The 7299-nt window shown below is 37.9% G+C and overlaps 1 pseudogene; it reads right to left on the reverse strand.

Annotated features, from left to right (window-relative positions):
• Positions 234-2820, reverse strand: LOC100516317 (annotated as a pseudogene).

Below are 7299 nucleotides of genomic sequence, written 5' to 3' on the forward strand. Positions count from 1 at the left end.
AATAACGGAAAATTTAATTTGTTATTTAATTTGTTATTAGAAGGCAAGCTTATGAATCCAGGTATCTGCTTGAATCTAGTAAAACAAAATCCCATTTTGGTAGAATTTTCTAAATATGAAAAGAGTGGCCCCACGTTGTGTTATTTTCTTGTACCTATTTCTGCACCACTCAGTGCAGGTGCTATGATTCCTAACAGTTAGTTGATTTCTTTATCCCATAAATATTCCTTGCTGAGACAGTCTATTGGCCATAGCCTCAGGTAAATCAATGTTGGGCCCAAGTCATCTTTATTTGTCACCTAAGATCGCTTTCCTGCCACACAATTTCCTAATGGCATTTTTCATCTGGGCATTTCTCAAGGTATAGATTAAGGGATTTAACATGAGGGTTATGGTAGTGTAGAATAAAGCAACTGCTTTGTCAATTGATAAAGTACCTGCAGGTCTCAGGTACACAAATATACAAGGCACAAAGAATAAGACAACCACTGTGATGTGGGAGATGCAGGTGGAGAGGGCTTTGTGCCTCGCCTCCAAGCTATAGGTCCTTAGGGAGCGCAGAATGACCACATAGGAGACCAGCAGGAGAAGGAAGTTTAAAAGACAGATGAGACCACTGTTGGCAGCAACAAAGAGCCCCAGAGTGTGGGTATCAGTGCAGGCAAGATCCAGCAAAGGGTTCAGATCACACATAAAGTGATCTATGACGTTAGGACCACAGAAGGGTAATCTGGAGATGAAGAGGATCTGTATGGTTGCATGAAGAAAGCCTCCCACCCACGACACTCCCAACAGCAGGCCACACACTCGCCGATTCATGATGGTCATGTAGTGCAAAGGCTTGCAGATGGCCACATAGCGGTCATAGGCCATCACAGTCAGCAGGATGACCTCAGCACCTCCAAAGAAATGTTCCCCAAAGATTTGGGTCATACACTCCTCAAACAGGATGGTCTTCTTTCCATGGAGTGAATCTATAATCATTTTGGGGGTACTGACAGAGGAATAGCAGGCATCAATGAAGGAAAGATGGGCCAGGAAAAAGTACATGGGGACCCCAGGGATGGGCTGGCAGTGATGGTGATCACGATGAGCACATTTCCTACCATAGTGATAATATAGATGACAAAAAACACAGCAGATAAGAGTTTCTGCATCTCTGGATTCTGTGTGAGCCCCAGGAGAACAAACTCTGTCACATTGTTCCTATTCTCCATGTATTTCGTATGATGGTTAATTGCATTACCTGAAAAGAAAACCATTTTTATGAATGCCACCTTGACTTTGGTACACTTCCCATTATACCATATATTAAATCTCTAAATTCTATTAAGTCTTGGATACTTTCTCTTTGTTTGTTTGTTTTTTAGGGCTGTACCTGTGGCATATGGAAGTTCCCAGTCTAGGGGTAATATTGGATCTGCAGCTGCCACCCAATGCCACAGCAATGCCAGCTCCAAGCCATGTCTGTGACCTACATCACAGCTCATGGCAACACCAGATCCTTAACCCACTGAGAAGGGCCAGGGATCAAACCCGCATCCTCAAGATTCCCTTCCACTCTGCCACAACAGGAACTCCCAAGTCTTGAATTCTTTTAGTGTGTGTGTGTGTGTGTATTTGTGTGTGTTGGAAATAAAGATTGTGAGTTCATAAAGATTATTTAAATTATCTCCCAGGTAAAGTCTTTCTTAAGACTATAGATATGAGTAAGTTTTCTAAACACACTCTCAGGAGGCCACCTGTGTACATTTCATCATCACAAAGGACTGAGTTTAATTTGACATAGTACATAGCACACAGCACACATATTGGTACCCAACTCTGAAAAGCAGGTAGAAGTTGGGCATAAAGATTTATCATTGCACAGCTGCAGAATTTTTGCTTTAGTATCTAGGAAATGAGGAGCCATGGAAGGTTGTTGAGAATATGAGTGAAAGGATGGATAGGAATTTGAATAAGAGGAATCTTGGATGTTATTCTACTAAAGACCTTTGTGAGTCTTGGATGAAATGCCTGAAGTCCAGTAAAGGGGTAGAAAGCAAACACAGGAACCCCAGGAGTAGACTACCTATAATAGTTGAATGATGAGGTATCTAATGGCAGAATATGGTGTCTGATATCAGAGAGGTGGGTCTTATCATTGGCTTTATTTCTATGAGCCTCAAAATTTTCAACTGTGAAATTAAGGTTATTATTAATTGTAAATGATCTTTTCAGCAGTTGGAAAGAGGATGAAATACTCTATCACTATACCTGAAAAGTATTGAAAAATGAGCCCTGTGTGTTTTAAGGAACAATCTTTAGGGTCAGCACTATTGAAAAACTTACCTTAGTTGTCTTAGATGGTCTTGATGTTTTGGGGTGGTCAAAACCAATTTTTTTTCAAACTGGCAGCTTCTTGTAATAAGTCATTCTAAATATCAAATATATGTCAGACTTGGGAAGAGCTTATTCATATAATTCACTATCAAATAAACAATTATTAAGAAATCATATACACTGAATATGTGCCATGTTTTTGGCATGTCAAGTATACATCAATAAACTTGTTTCAAAAAGGAAGAGTTCTTATAAGCCTAAATCTTCCCACCGTTCCTAAAGCTTCAAAAGTTCTTCACAGAAACTCTGTTGGAAACATCATTCAGGATCATTTTTGCATTTAGAATGGGTTCTCTTGAAAGGCTATGAAGAAGTGATCTTAAATAAATGGGTCTGGTTCTGTGGAGCAAGAGGCAGATAGTGTAGAGGTCAAAAAGTTCACTCTGTCCATGATGAAGCTGGTTCTGGAGAGATGAATGGCAATCAAACTCATTTTCACCTTGCCCTTGTCAAGAAGACATTTAAAAAGATTTCCATAAGCTTTGGGACTTTGTCTCATGGCTGCTGCTTTCTCTCCTAGGAATTAATTATCAGCTTTGATGGAAAGGTTTGTTTTAGAAGCAAGTATCTGCAGAGATCTGTTCAGAAACACCCATTCTTGAATGGGAAGAGGATTATCTCTACACATGTAACCTAACCTAACCAAGAGCCCCTTTCTCTATCTAAGCCTGGACCGTTAAGAAAACTGAATGTTTTGCAGAGATGCAAACTGAACTAGGGGCAGTAAAAACCAGAATGAATAATGCAGAAGAACGAATCAGTGATATGGAAGATAGAATAATGGAAATCACTCAATCTGGTCAACAGACAGAAAACCGAATCAAAAAACTGGAAAGCAATATAAGAGACCTATGGGATAATATAAAGCGGGCCAATCTATGCATAATAGGAATTCCAGAAGGAGTAGAAAAAGATAAGGGAATGGAAAATATATTTGAAGAAATTATTGCTGGAAACTTCCCAAATCTAAAGGATACTGGATTCAAGATACAAGAAGCACAGAGGGCCCCAAACAAATTGAACCCAAACAGACCCACACCAAGACACATCATAATAAAAATGGCAAAAGTTAGTGATAAAGAGAGGATCCTCAAGGCAGCAAGAGAAAAACAGAATGTTACCTACAAGGGAACCTCCATAAGAATATCAGTTGATTTCTCTACAGAAACACTCCAGGCCAGGAGGGAATGGCAAGAGATATTTAAAGTGCTCAAAGGAAAAAATATGCAACCTAGAATACTCTATCCAGCAAGAATATCATTTAAAATAGAAGAGGAAATAAAAATTTTTCCCAACAAACAAAAACTTAAAGAATACAGCAACACAAAACCCAGGTTAAAGGAAATATTGAAAGGGCTTCTCTAAACCAAAAAGAAAGGAAGGAAAGGGAAGAAAAAGAAAAGAAAAAAAAAAAGAGGAAGAGGAAGAACTAGGACTGAGGAAACCGCAATCAGAGAGCAGTCACTCAAAGAAGCCAGCATACAGACTTCATCATGAACATGCTTCAAACAAAATAAAATTAAAAAGAAAAAAATAAAAAAGTCATCAAAACCATAAAATGTGGGCAAGGGATGTCAGGAGGTAAATAACCCTTTTTGTTTATATGTATGTTTCTCTTCTTAATTTTAATATACTAATGAAGTGTTTGAACTTACAGGACCATCAGGCTAAAACACACATTTATGGGAAGGGGTTAGCAGACTTAAAAAACAGGGCAACCACAAGCCAAAACCAAATATTGCATTTGCAAAAAATGAAAAAAAAAACACTCAAGCAGATAATAACAGGAGACCATCCAACCAAAAAAAAAAAAAAAAAAAAAAGGAAGAATGTAGAACCATAGAATCAACTGGAACACGAGGTTCAAATGGCAATAAATAATCATCTATCAATTATCACCTTAAATGTCAATGGCTGAATGCCCCAATCAAAAGACACAGAGTGGCTGAGTGGATAAAAAGGCAAAAACCTTCAATATGCTGCCTACAAGAAACTCACCTTAGGACAAAAGATACATATAGATTGAAAGTGAAAGGGTGGGGAAAAATATTTCACGCCAATAGACATGACAGAAAAGCAGGAGTCGCAACGCTCATATCAGACAAAATAGACTTTAAAACAAAAGACATAAAGAAAGACAAAGAAGGACACTATTTAATGATTAAGGGATCCATCCAAGGAGAGGATGTTACTATCATCAACATATATGCCCCAAATACAGGAGCACCCAGATACATACAACAAATATTAACAGACATAAAGGGAGATATTGATGAGAATACAATCATAGCAGGAGACCTAAATACCCCCCTCACATCAATGGACAGATCCTCTAGACAGAAAACCAATAAAGCAACAGAGATCCTAAAGGAAACCATAGAAAAGTTAGACTTCATTGATATCTTCAGGACACTACATCCAAAAAAAGCAGAATACACATTCTTCTCAAATGCTCATGGAACATTCTCAAGAATCGACCACATATTGGGACACAAAGCAAATCTCAATAAATTTAGGAGCGTAGAAATTATCTCAAGTATCTTCTCTGACCACAATGCCATGAAATTAGAAACCAACCATGGGAAAAGGAAAGAGAAAAAACCTACTCCATGGAGACTAAACAACATGCTACTAAAAAACCAATGGGTCAATGAGGAAATCAAGAAGGAAATTAAAAACTACCTTGAAACAAATGATAATGAAGACACAACCTCTCAAAATCTATGGGATGCTGCGAAAGCAGTGCTCAGAGGGAAATTTATAGCAATCCAGGCCTTTCTCAAAAAAGAAGAAAGATCCCAAATTGACAACTTAACCCTCCACCTAAACGAATTAGAAAAAGAAGAACAAAAAAGACCTAAAGTCAGCAGAAGGAAGGAAATTATAAAGATCAAAGAAGAAATCAATAAAATAGAGACTCAAAAAACAATAGAGAAAATTAATAAAACCAAGAGCTGGTTCTTTGAAAAGGTCAACAAAATTGACAAACCCCTGGCCAGACTCACTAAAAAGAGGAGAGAAAGAACCCAAATCACCAAAATTATAAATGAAAAAGGAGAAATCACAACGGATACAGCAGAAATACAAAAAAACATAAGAGAATACTATGAACAACTGTATGGCAACAAGTTTGACAATCTGGAAGAAATGGACAATTTTCTAGAATCTTACAGCTTGCCAAAACTGAATCAAGCAGAAACAGACCAACTGAACAGACCGATCACTAGAAATGAAATTGAAGAGGTCATAAAATCACTCCCTACAAATAAAAGTCCAGGACCAGATGGCTTCACAGGTGAATTCTTTCAAACATATAAAGAGCAATTGGTGCCCATCCTCCTTAAACTCTTTCAAAAGGTTGAAGAAGAAGGAATACTCCCAAAGACATTCTATGAGGCCACCATCACCCTCATTCCAAAACCAGAGATACCACCAAAAAAGAAAACTATCGCCCAATATCATTGATGAATATAGATGCAAAAATTCTCAACAAAATCTTAGCCAACCGAATCCAACAACATATCAAAAAAATTATACACCATGACCAGGTTGGGTTCATCCCAGGTTCACAAGGATGGTTCAACATACGCAAATCAATCAGCATCATACACCACATTAACAAAAAAAAGGTCAAAAATCATATGATCATCTCAATAGACGCAGAAAAAGCATTTGACAAAGTTCAACATCCATTCATGATCAAGACCCTCGCCAAAGTGGGTATAGAGGGAACATTCCTGAATATAATCAAAGCCATTTATGATAAACCCACAGCAAATATAATCCTCAATGGGGAAAAACTGAAAGCCTTCTCACTCAAATCTGGAACAAGACAGGGATGCCCACTCTCACCACTGCTCTTCAACATCATTTTGGAAGTCTTAGCCACAGCAATTAGACAAACAAAAGAAATAAAAGGCATCCATATAGGAAGAGAAGAGATCAAACTGTCACTGTATGCAGATGATATGATACTATACCTAGAAAACCCTAAGGACTCAACCCCAAAACTCCTTGAACTGATTAATAAATTCAGCAAAGTGGCAGGATATAAGATTAACATTCAGAAGTCAGTTGCATTTCTGTATACCAGCAATGAAACATTAGAAAAGGAATACAAAAAAATGATACCTTTTAAAATTGTACCTCACAAAATCAAATACCTCGGAATACATCTGACCAAAGAGGTAAAGGACCTATATGCCGAGAACTATAAAACTTTAATCAAAGAAATCAAAGAAGATGTAAAGAAATGGAAAGATATTCCATGTTCCTGGATTGGAAAAATCAATATTGTGAAAATGGCCATCCTACCCAAAGCAATCTACAGATTCCATGCAATCCCTATCAAATTACCCAGGACATTGTTCACAGAACTAGAACAAACAATCCAAACATTTATATGGAACCACAAAAGACCCAGAATCGCCAAAGCAATCCTGAGAAACAAAAACCAAGCAGGAGGCATAACTCTCCCAGACTTCAAGAAATACTACAAAGCCACAGTCATCAAAACAGTGTGGTACTGGTATCAAAACAGACAGACAGACCAATGGAACAGAATAGAGAATCCGGAAATAAACCCTGACACCTATGGTCAATTAATCTTTGACAAGGGAGGCAGGAACATCAAATGGGAAAAAGAAAGTCTATTCAGCAAGCATTGCTGGGAAACCTGGGCAGCTGTATGCAAAGCAATGAAACTAGAACACACCCTCACACCATGCACAAAAATAAACTCCAAATGGCTGAAAGACTTCAATATACGACAGGACACCATCAAACTCCTAGAAGAAAACATAGGCAAAACACTCTCTGACATCAACATCATGAATATTTTCTCAGGTCAGTTTCCCAAAGCAATAGAAATTAGAGCAAAAATAAACCCATGGGACCTCATCAAACTGAAAAGCTTTT

This window comes from Sus scrofa, chromosome 2 (assembly GCF_000003025.6).
Source record: "Sus scrofa isolate TJ Tabasco breed Duroc chromosome 2, Sscrofa11.1, whole genome shotgun sequence".
Taxonomy (NCBI): domain Eukaryota; kingdom Metazoa; phylum Chordata; class Mammalia; order Artiodactyla; family Suidae; genus Sus; species Sus scrofa.